This window comes from Dendrobates tinctorius, unplaced genomic scaffold, assembly GCF_039654945.1.
Source record: "Dendrobates tinctorius isolate UK_male_01 unplaced genomic scaffold, ASM3965494v1 ptg000082l, whole genome shotgun sequence".
Lineage (NCBI taxonomy): Eukaryota > Metazoa > Chordata > Amphibia > Anura > Dendrobatidae > Dendrobates > Dendrobates tinctorius.
Window position 1 is genome coordinate 11658659 of NW_027361750.1, and position 10674 is coordinate 11669332.

The window sequence follows — 10674 nt, forward strand, 5'->3', positions numbered from 1 at the left end:
CATGGATTTATGTCTTTTTACATCAATTAAGGAATTTCCTTTTAAAACCTTGCGGGGCAACACAGAACTAGACCCCAATCAGAGGACCATAAAACATCCAGACTCCTTATCTATGAACTGGTCCAATGTTTATATTTATGTTTCTCCCTCTCCCATATTGATAGTTCTGCTTCACGTCACTTGTCTTATCTATTGCATTTTTTCTAGGCTGTATTGTGCATAAATATGTGACTTCAGATTTTGTATTAGTCTAGCCTGATGAAGAGACCTGAGTAGTCTCGAAAGCTTGCAATGTGTTACCATCTGTTCAGTTAGCCATTAAAAGGTATCAACTACTGAGGACTCTCAATCCTGAATATTTTTTTAGAAAATTCATGTAATTTCTGTTCACCGCCAGAGACTACTGACCTGGACTGTGGACTAGGGTTGCACGAAGCTTAATGCTCATCTCTAAGGGTTACTATTTGGTTGGATCACATCTACCGTAATTGGAACAAAGCTTGGATGTGTATGTTGCCATTAGACTCGTACCTGCTAATGGTAGAATTCAACTGAAGCCCATTATTTCCCAATTATCACAACTTTCCTGTTTTCTTTCTCTAGGCACAGTTTGGCCATTTACGTGAAGAGGATGTCCGACTTTGGGGTACAAGTCCATAGTCTCTCTATGACACGGCAGACATGTGGGAGCGTGCAGTCATGCGATTTGCATACTTCTGTCCACATTCTGATTAGATGTGGTCGCGAATGACTAGCCTGTACGATACTGCTTGCATGCAAGTATCATACTTGCTGTCATGCGTCCGCCGATCCCGACATTGGAGAATCATGGCAGAGCGTAGTGCACGCACTGTGAGGTTTCACAAGTCACATAGAAAGACTTCAGACTTGCACCTCAAAGCCGAACAACCCCTTTAACACAGAAACATCAGAGTAATTGGTGTAATATTACAATTCTACATCATTTTTGCACAATATACAGTGGGTACGGAAAGTATTCAAACCCATTTAAATTTTTCACTCTTTGTTTCATTGCAGCCATTTGGTAAATTCAGAAAAGTTCACTTTTTTTCTCATTAATGTACACTCTACACCCCATCTTGACTGAATAAACATATGTAGACATTTTTGCAAATTTATTAAAAAACCATGAAATATCACATGGTCATAAGTATTCAGACCCTTTGCTCAATATTGAGTAGAAGCACCCTTTTGTGCTAGTACAACCATGAGTCTTCTTGAGAATGATGCAACAAGTTTTTCACACCTAGATTTGGGGATCCTTTGCTATTCTTCCATGCATATCCTCTCCAGTTCCGTCAGGTTGGATGGTGGACGTTGGTGGACAGCCATTTTCAGGTCTCTCCAGAGATGCTCAATTGGGTTTAGGTCAGGGCTCTGGCTGGGCCAGTCAAGAATGGTCACAGAGTTGTTCTGAAGCCAATCCTTTGTTATTTTAACTGTGTGGTTAGGGTCATTGTCTTGTTGGAAGGTAAACCTTCGGCCAAGTCTGAGGTTCAGATCACTCCGGAAGAGGCTTTCATCTGGATATCTTTGTACTTGGCCGCATTCATATTTCCTTCAATTGAAACCAGTCGTCCTGTCCCTGCAGTTGAAAAACACCCCCATAGCATAACGCTGCCACCACCATGTTTCACTGTTGGGATTGTATTGGGCAGGTGATGAGCAGTGCCATTTTTTCTCCACACATACCGCTTACAATTATCACCAAAAAGTCTTATCTTCGTCTCATTATACCAGAGAATCTTATTTCTCATAGTCTGGGAGTCCTTTTTTAGCAAATTCTATGCAGGCTTTCATATGTCTTGCACTGAGGAGAGGATTCCGTTGGACCACACTGCCATAAAGGCCCGACTGGGGAAGGGCTGCAGTGATAGTTGACTTTGTGGAACTCTCTCCCATCTCCCTACTGCATCTGTGGAGCTCAGCCACATTGATTTTGGGGTTCTTCTTTACCTCTCTCACCAAGACTCTTCTCCCACGATTGCTCAGTTTGGCTGTATGGCCAGGTCTAGCAAGACTTCTGGTTGTGCCAAACTTCTTCCATTAAGGATTATGGAGGCCACTGTGCTCTTAAGAACCTTGAGTGCTGCAGAAATTCTTTTGTAACCCTGGGAAGATCTATGCCTTGCCACAATTCTGTCTCTGAGCTCCTTGGCCAGTTCCTTTGACCTCATGATTCTCATTTGGTCTGACATGCACTGTGAGCTGTGAGGTCTTATGTAGACAGGTGTGTGCCTTTACAAATAAAATCCTATTAGTTTAATTAAACACAGCTGGACTCCAATGAAGAAGTAGAACCATCTCAAGGAGGATCACAAGGAAATGGACAGCATGTGACTTAAATATGAGTGTCTGAGCAAAGGGTCTGAATGCTTATGACCATGTGATATTTCAGTTTTTCTTTTTTAATAAATTTGCAAAAATTTCTACATTTCTGCTTCTTATTCAGTCAAGAAGGGGTGCAGAGTGTACATTAATGAGAAAAAAAATAACTTTTTTGAATTTACCAAATGGATGCAATAAAACAATAAGTGAAAAATTTAAAGATGTCTGAATACTTTTCATACCCACTGTACCTATAAATATATTTCACTTTTTACTTTAATTTAGATTTTTGGAGACTGCTTTTCAATACTTGCTCTCAAGGTCACTTTTGCTGCATGTAATTTCTTCATCAAGTATTTTTTAATTCCTTGATTCTCCCTTGTATTAAATATACCATCAAATTTAACGAGCGATCGTTTCGATATTCTTGCTGTTTTAATGAATGATGGTTTAAAAAGTAAGGAAGCTGGATGATTTGTCATATTCAGTTAGGCAATTCAAAAGTCTTTGAAAAGTGCATGATACCAAAGATGACCATTCAGTAAAACATTAGAGCCAAAAAACAAACTGGTAATTATACTGTACTGAAGAGATTATATAAACTAGGACTAAAAAAATTGTTTTCTAAAGCAAATAGTGTGTTGGATTTGTACAAATATATAGCTATGTAGCTTCATGCATCTTTATAGATGCATTATTACAGCTCTATAAGGTTAGTTTCACACTAGCGTTCGGCAGAGCTGCAGAGGGCTGCATAGTTCCTCCGTTAAGCCCCGCCCACTGCCGCACCTCTTCCTTCAGCTCCGCCTACGTCGGCATGTGTCCTGCGTACCCTATCTTTAACATTGGGTATGCAGACCATGCAAATGTATGCGGATGCCTGAGCATGCATTGTTTTGATGCTGCGCCAAACGCAACATGTTGCATTTTGTTGCGGTCGGCGCAGCGTCAAAAGGACGCGTGCACAGGCATCCGCATACATTCGCAAGGCCTGCGTACTAAATATTAAAGATAGGGTACGCAGGACACATGTCGACATAGGCGGAGCTAAAGGAAGAGGTGCGACAGTGGGTGGGGCTTATCAGAGGAACTACGCAGCCCTCTGCAGCTCTGCCGAATGGTAGTGTGAAACTAGCCTTACAGAGAGCCATATTTCACGTGTAGACAATATGACCTGTGACAGGGTTCACAATTGGATTTCAGAATGTTTCTACTGATTCCAATGAGAGCAACATATAATTCCAAATCCGGAAGAAAATTATTTGACTTTATTGACCATTAGGACGACATTTCTTTTCATGGCATAAACGTTTCTCAAGCAATTTCACAAGTGCATGTGCCATATATTTAAAGGTGGATCAATATAAATAATCAATCTATTAATATTCAGTTATGTCCTTCATTGATCCATCTTTAAATATATGACAAATGCACTTGTGAAATTGCTTGAGAAAGGTTTATACCATGAACTGAAACGTCGTCACATGGGCTAATAAAGTCTAAAAATTCTCACCATTATTTGGAGTGCTGCTTCCATTTCTTCAGTATAGACAGACAGATAAATAGATAGATAATATTCACAATAAATACTTGCCAACAATCTCAATTTTGAAAGAACAGTCTTGCAAACTGAGCCGCTAAAAGCACGAAATTTTGCAAAGCTACACTCAAAATTAGACATTTGGAGGGGGATTATTGGGCATTACAAAGGCATTCCTAACTGATAATGTTCAGGTTATTTTTTTATTTTTGATAGAGTGTTTAATTACTTGCGTTTTTTTTTTCAGTGTGTTTTTCATATTTCAAATCTTGTGATTCATAGAAAATGAGATTTCAAGATTCCTCCCAGAAAACTACGATTCTAATCTGGAAAAATACTACCAAAAGCACAAGACATGTTTACACATGCATTTTTAAGCAGGTAAAATTATGGTGGAAAAAATCCACAAACTGCTTTAAAAACATCAACCCTACAGCATGCTGCATTTGAAAAAAAAAACACTGATCCAAAAGCTGCCAAAATCATATTTTACTGACTTTAATATTTTTCTATTGATTTTCAGACAATGCCTTGCCATAGTAATGTTTTTTTTTGCCTTAAATCACAAAAAAGTCAGAACACAAAAACTTAAAATTCTTATATATCTGATAAACTATCCTTACACATTTTATATGTCATTTATACTATCATGGATATAAAAGAAATAGGAAAGGTTCCTTAGATTTGGCTAACCTTGCCGCTGCAGGTCACCTATTTGCTACAAACAACCACAATGAGGTGCCAAAAATCCTCTCCCCCAACCTCTGAGTTCTCCCCTTCAAGCAAATAGCATATTTTAGGTTTGCCACTCCTCACCCAATGCCCTGGAGATTGCTGGCCAAACCTGTAGAGTGTAATGTCACGTGTGACTGGATACACCGCCTCCAGCAAGTTGAATTTCTATAACACCCGTGAACCTGGATACACCTCCTCCAGCAGGGCGAATTTAAACAGAGTTAAGGGAAACACCGGGGAAACCGTTGCAATAGAGGGCCCTGCAATAGGGAACGGGGACGTGGAGACCTCCTGCACTCCCCTGAGTCAGTGTCCCTACACTCCTGACGATCCCTAGGCAGGTTCCGCACCTGGCGACGAGCTGGATACCTCAAATCCCTAGCTCGCCCTGCACCTATCCCTTTCTAGTGAACTGGACGGTGCAGAAACTAATCCCACCACTGCACTAATACACACACAAGGAAAGTCACAAACAGGGAAAAACACCACTTAGCTTTGCTCTGTTGCTATTGCTCCCAGCAACAGAGTACAACACCAAAGTTCAGCTTCACCCCTGAAGCTAGACACTTGAATTCAGCTTCCGCCTGAAGCTTTACACCAGAGCTCCCCTGAGCTGCCAGGAACTCCTCTCTGTAGTTCCTTCTTTCACAAGACTTGGTTGGAAATGAGCATTATCACCAACAGTGAGTGAGACCACCTGCTACTCCATTATAGGTAGCAGCCAGGGAATATCACCTGCTTCATTATAACGTGCAATAACACTAGCGGCCAACGGGGGCAACTAAAGTAACCAGAGTGTAATGACCCTAACGGCCACCGGGGGCAAAACTAGAACTGAAACAACCACAGTGTAATGACCCTAATGGCCACCGGGGGCAAAACTAACTTTAAGCAAACAGCTTAAAGGAAAAAAAAGGTTACTTGTGCAAAATCTGTCATAATCCAACCTGGATCATGACATATAGAATTTAAGAAGAACAAGTAGAGGGAAGTCTATAATGGAGACCTCCTCCCCGAAGTATCTGTTTTGTGACTATCTACATTCATAGATCTTGTCATTAAGTCTAGAGAAACAAATCACATGTAGATAAAAAATGTTTACTGGTTTGTGTCAGCTTCTGGTAATTCAATGAATTATTCATTTCAAACTAGTAGAATTTACATAAAATAATACTTTGCAAATTTATGGTAAGTACTAATTACTTGCCTTATTTGCCATGACTATGATATTAAATATTCATAAAAATTTGATTATTTCTTTGATTTGGCAGGCATTTAGATTTCTCTACAGCTTTTCACACTACTAATTTTAATCCAACAAATTATGTGGAAGAAAACAGTATGCAGCCTAAAAAGTGTTCAGAATTCACTCCGACAATGAGCACGTTAAGAAAGTAATGATCCATCGCAACCAAAACTTTGAAAACGTCTTGTAAGAAATTCAAAATGGGTAACCCAGTTCCAATTTTTGATTTGTCATAAAAAAGAAACCCAGTACATTGTCTATTCCTCCACATTAAATGAAATGGGTATTCCAGTTTTATCAAAAAATCTTTTTCTTTATAATATTGTAGTATTTTTATTGTGAAGAATGGTTTGATGAATGTTACTATTTCCTTTATGATATTTAAATACTGTAGCTTTCTGTATTGATTTCTCACTGTTTTAACATCTACACTTGCTGTCATTCCATAGAAACCTCTATTGTTTTTTGTACTTGTCGTGTGATGTAACGAAACGAGTTGTCGCTCATGAACATGAATAAACGTTATCCTGTGGGTGCAAAGAAGGAATGTTTCTACTGAATGACTTCAAGCACAGATCTTCAAATGTGAAGAATTAAAATGAAATGCATGTTAGAAAATTGTATAACACACTACAATTTCACTACACGAACAAAAAGTATCATTTATTTGCTGAAAAAAGAATGGTTCTTTGTTTAAAATTGACTCCATGAAAAAGGGAACTTAAAGGGAACCTGACAGTGAATACATCCTGCCCGATCCACGGACAGCATGCATCAGGCACTGGTTGTTAGGCCTAAGCCATGTATGTTTGACTCTAAAACACTGCAGTTTCCAGAGAAAAACAAACCTTAAATAACAGCCAGGGCTCAAGCTGCATAGGTGACTACTTGGACAAGCAGATCTCTGATATCTTCTCCCTGCCTCCTGTCAGTAAAAGGTTTTTCCCTGTACACACACACGTAGGGAGGAGGGCCCCCGCAGAGTGTCCTGGCCAGAACCAAGGGGACCACCATCTAGGTTCCTAAGGGAACTGTACCCGGGGAACGGAGAAGGAAGGTGGACGGCTGAGAGTGACAGGACAGCAAGGGGAGGGGCGAGTATAAAAGGGGTAGGGAGCGCACAGGGGGGTCAGTTAGCTGAACGGCAGACATGGAGCAAGAGACGGTGGGGGCGTGAGAGAGCCAGAGTGACAAACAGTAACCAGAGAGGAGACCAGCAGCAGAGGGGAGATTTACAGTGGCCTTCAGGGAGGAGGTGCCGAGCTTACTGACTAGAGACTGCCGCTTCACTCCAATCTGGGGTCACGACCTACCCACGGTCATCTGCGGCCGCTGCTGCTTCACTCCAGCCCGTGGTTGCAGCCTGGCTGCTACCGCCCCGCTTCAGCCCGCGGCTGCGGCCTGTCCATCACCGCCTGCAGCTGCCATCACCCCGCTGCAGTCGGCAGTTGGGGCCTGCTCTTCACCAACAGAGAGACTCTTAGCACAGCCCCAAGCTGTGCATGTGGCCTACCAACCGCCACTCCTGGTAACTGCGACATACCCCTGCTTGGAGACTGGAGTCTCCCTAAACCCGCTAACGAGCGGAACCCCATTGTCTTTACAGGGGGTTACCTCAGCAAAGGACTCACTCAGGGCCTGTTGTGCCCCAACCCCTCCTGGGCGCGGGGGCGCCCGAAGACTATGCCAGATCTTCAGCAGCTGGGCCCAGCGGCTGCGATGCCAAAGGACGTCAGGACGGATAAGTGACACAATAGGAAATAAGGACCCGTAGTCGGCCATACCGCAGCCCTATAGTAACCAGCCTTTGCTGGGTTAGTCATGTTCTCTTTAATAGTGTTTGGTTGTACTGAGTTCCTGTGAGGACAATTGCTGTTACTTTGTTTTGGTTGCTTAGTATAGCCCTAGCGGCTTCAATTTATAAAAGTTACTTCCCAAAGTACAACTCAGTCTCGCGTCTCGTCACTACATCCTGCGTACCTACTATTGCCTACACACACAGGGAGAGACTTGCTACTGCAGGGAAGTATTTGGGGAGAAGTTCATCTAGTTACTCCTGTCACCTGATGCCCAGCTGGCTTTTAAAGTATGTGACTAGTCAGACATGCAGGTCCCCTGTCACTTGCAGTGGGCAAGGAGAAGCTGACAGAATTTCAGAGTCAACCAGTAGCATAGTTACTGGAGAGGCAGAGGGGGCGGTCACCCCGGGCCCCACGCTCTGAGAGGCCCACCTGGAGATACGCTACTGTAACTGCAATGCCCATAGAGTTACATTCTGTGGCAGAGCAGGGAGAATCGATCTCCCTGCTTTGCCACCCAGCCTTTATGGTGCCCCTAAGCAGGCGGGGGGCTGGTGCCAGCAGTAGGCCCACCCGCCTGTCTTCGCAGGTTCAACTGACTGTATTGATGAGAGTTGGAGCATTATGCTCCCTCTCCAATCATCCTTCTCTCAGTGTCTGACATCAGTGACACAGACACTTACTCGGAGCCCGCTGTCCGGAGATGTGCAGATGTGCAGGCACTCAGATCAGTGGAGGAGCCAGGTGGAGAGGTGAGTATTGTTTTTATTTTTTTATTTTTTATGGAGGTGCATTATATAATATAAAGTCTGCTTATGGGGAGTACATTATACTATATACAGTCTGTTTATATGGGTGCATTATACTATATACAGTCTGATTATGGGGAATGCATTATACCATATAGAGTCTGAGAAAATGGAGAAAAAGCTACTGACCAAAATGCAGGGATCACTGCAAAATTACAAATTTTATTGGTAACAAAAAGACAACATCCATGTAAAAACATTTAAAAAGTCATACAATGACATGAAACTATCACAAAGGCTTATAATAAAGCCCAAAGAGCTCCCTCCAGTAAATGGACATATATAAAAAAGGCTCTAGAATATATCACATACAATAGCATACCTGCAATGAAGAAATGTTCAGAGCTTGTGGGCACTCCACAAGCTCCCCCTTGTAAGTGGCATTATATAGGGACTATGCAGGCAGGATTTAATCTTGGTCATTTTAGCCTCTTGGCTACACCATGATTGCTATACTTTTCATCTATGCTTAGTACCCTATGGTGTTTATTTTCATGGCTCAGTTGCTTACATTTGTTATGACTTGCATTCATTATTGTACTATAGTCTATTTGGATGGATTATTCAATGGATCATTATGTTTAGTATTACATCTCTGAACATTTCTTCATTGCAGGTATGCTATTGTATGTGATATATTCTAGAGCCTTTTTTTAAATATGTCCATTTACTGGAGGGAGCTCTTTGGGCTTTATTATAAGCCTTTGTGATAGTTTCATGTCATTGTATGACTTTTTAAATGTTTTTACATGGATGTTGTCTATTTGTTACCAATAAAATTTGTAATTTTGCAGTGATCCCTGCATTTTGGTCAGTAGCTTTTTCTCCATTTTCTCAGTTTGTGTTTATACTGACTGCTGGTTGATCCGCATATCTTATTCAGTAGTGCCCTCCTGAGTTTTTACATATATACCATATAGAGTCTGCCTATGGGGGGTGCATTATATTATATACAGTCTGCTTATGTGGTGATGCATTAAAGTGTAGTTTGCCTATGAGGAGTGCATTATACTATATAGAGTCTGTCTATGGAGGGTGCATTATACTGTATAGAGTCTGCCTAAGGGGGGTGCATTATACTATATGGAGTTTGCCTATGGGGGGTGCATTATACTATAGAGTCTGCCTGGGAGGTGCATTATATTATATAGAGTCTGCCTATGGGGATTGCTTTATACAATATAGAGTCTGCCTATGGGGAAAACATTTGTCACAATCCTTTTTTGGATTCTTGACAGCTCTGGCTCTGCTTTAAATTAAACGTTTTTTGCTTTTGTGCCAGCAAGGGTTAGTCAGTTTTTCTTGTTGGATGCTGCTGTGCTGCTAGGTCAGCTGATTTGGGTGGTGACCACTCCCACCATCCTTTAAATAGTCACATGATGCATCAGCTGACTGTTGTTAATAGAGTTTTCTATGTATGCCAGCCTTGGAGTTGCAGCTCTCTGGAGTCAGCTCTGAATCTGCTACTTCTGTTGAGTTCAGGGTCCTGTTTCCATATCCTCTGCGGTGTGGAGTTGGCAGCGGAGCATGGAGCTAAGTTGGTTGTTAATTTACCTTGTCTGTCTCGCGTGTTTTTCACTATCCCCTGTGTTTGTACTATCTACAGTGGTGATGTTAGTGCCCTTGCCGGTCAGTGCACTAGCCAGGGTTTAGTGAGGTGAGAGCTAGGGTTCAGGCACGTGATGGCGGCGGGGGAAAAAGACCTGCATAGAGTGTTAGGGGAACTTAGAGATACACACAGGCTGAGTTAGGAGGTGCCCCATCCCTCATTCCCTACTATTAGGACTTTCCTTCCCATTTTCTCATCCCGTTGTTGGCGTTTGTTGTGCAATCTGCTGGACTGACCCTTGTGGTCATGACAACATTATACTATAGAGTCTGCCTATGGGGGTGCATTATACAGTACAATATAGAATCTCCCTATGGGGGGTCCATTATACAATATAGAGTCTCCTTATTGGGAGTGCATTACACAATATAGAGTCTGCCTATTGGAGGTGCATTATACAATATAGAATCTGCCTATTGGGGGTACATTATACAATATAGAGTCTGCCTATGGGGGGTGCATTATACAATATAGTCTGCCTATGGGGAGTGCATTATACTATATAGAGTCTACCTATGGGGGGTGCTTTATATTAAACTAGCTGAAGAGCCCGGCGCTGCCCGGGCATAGTAACTAACTGTGGTTAG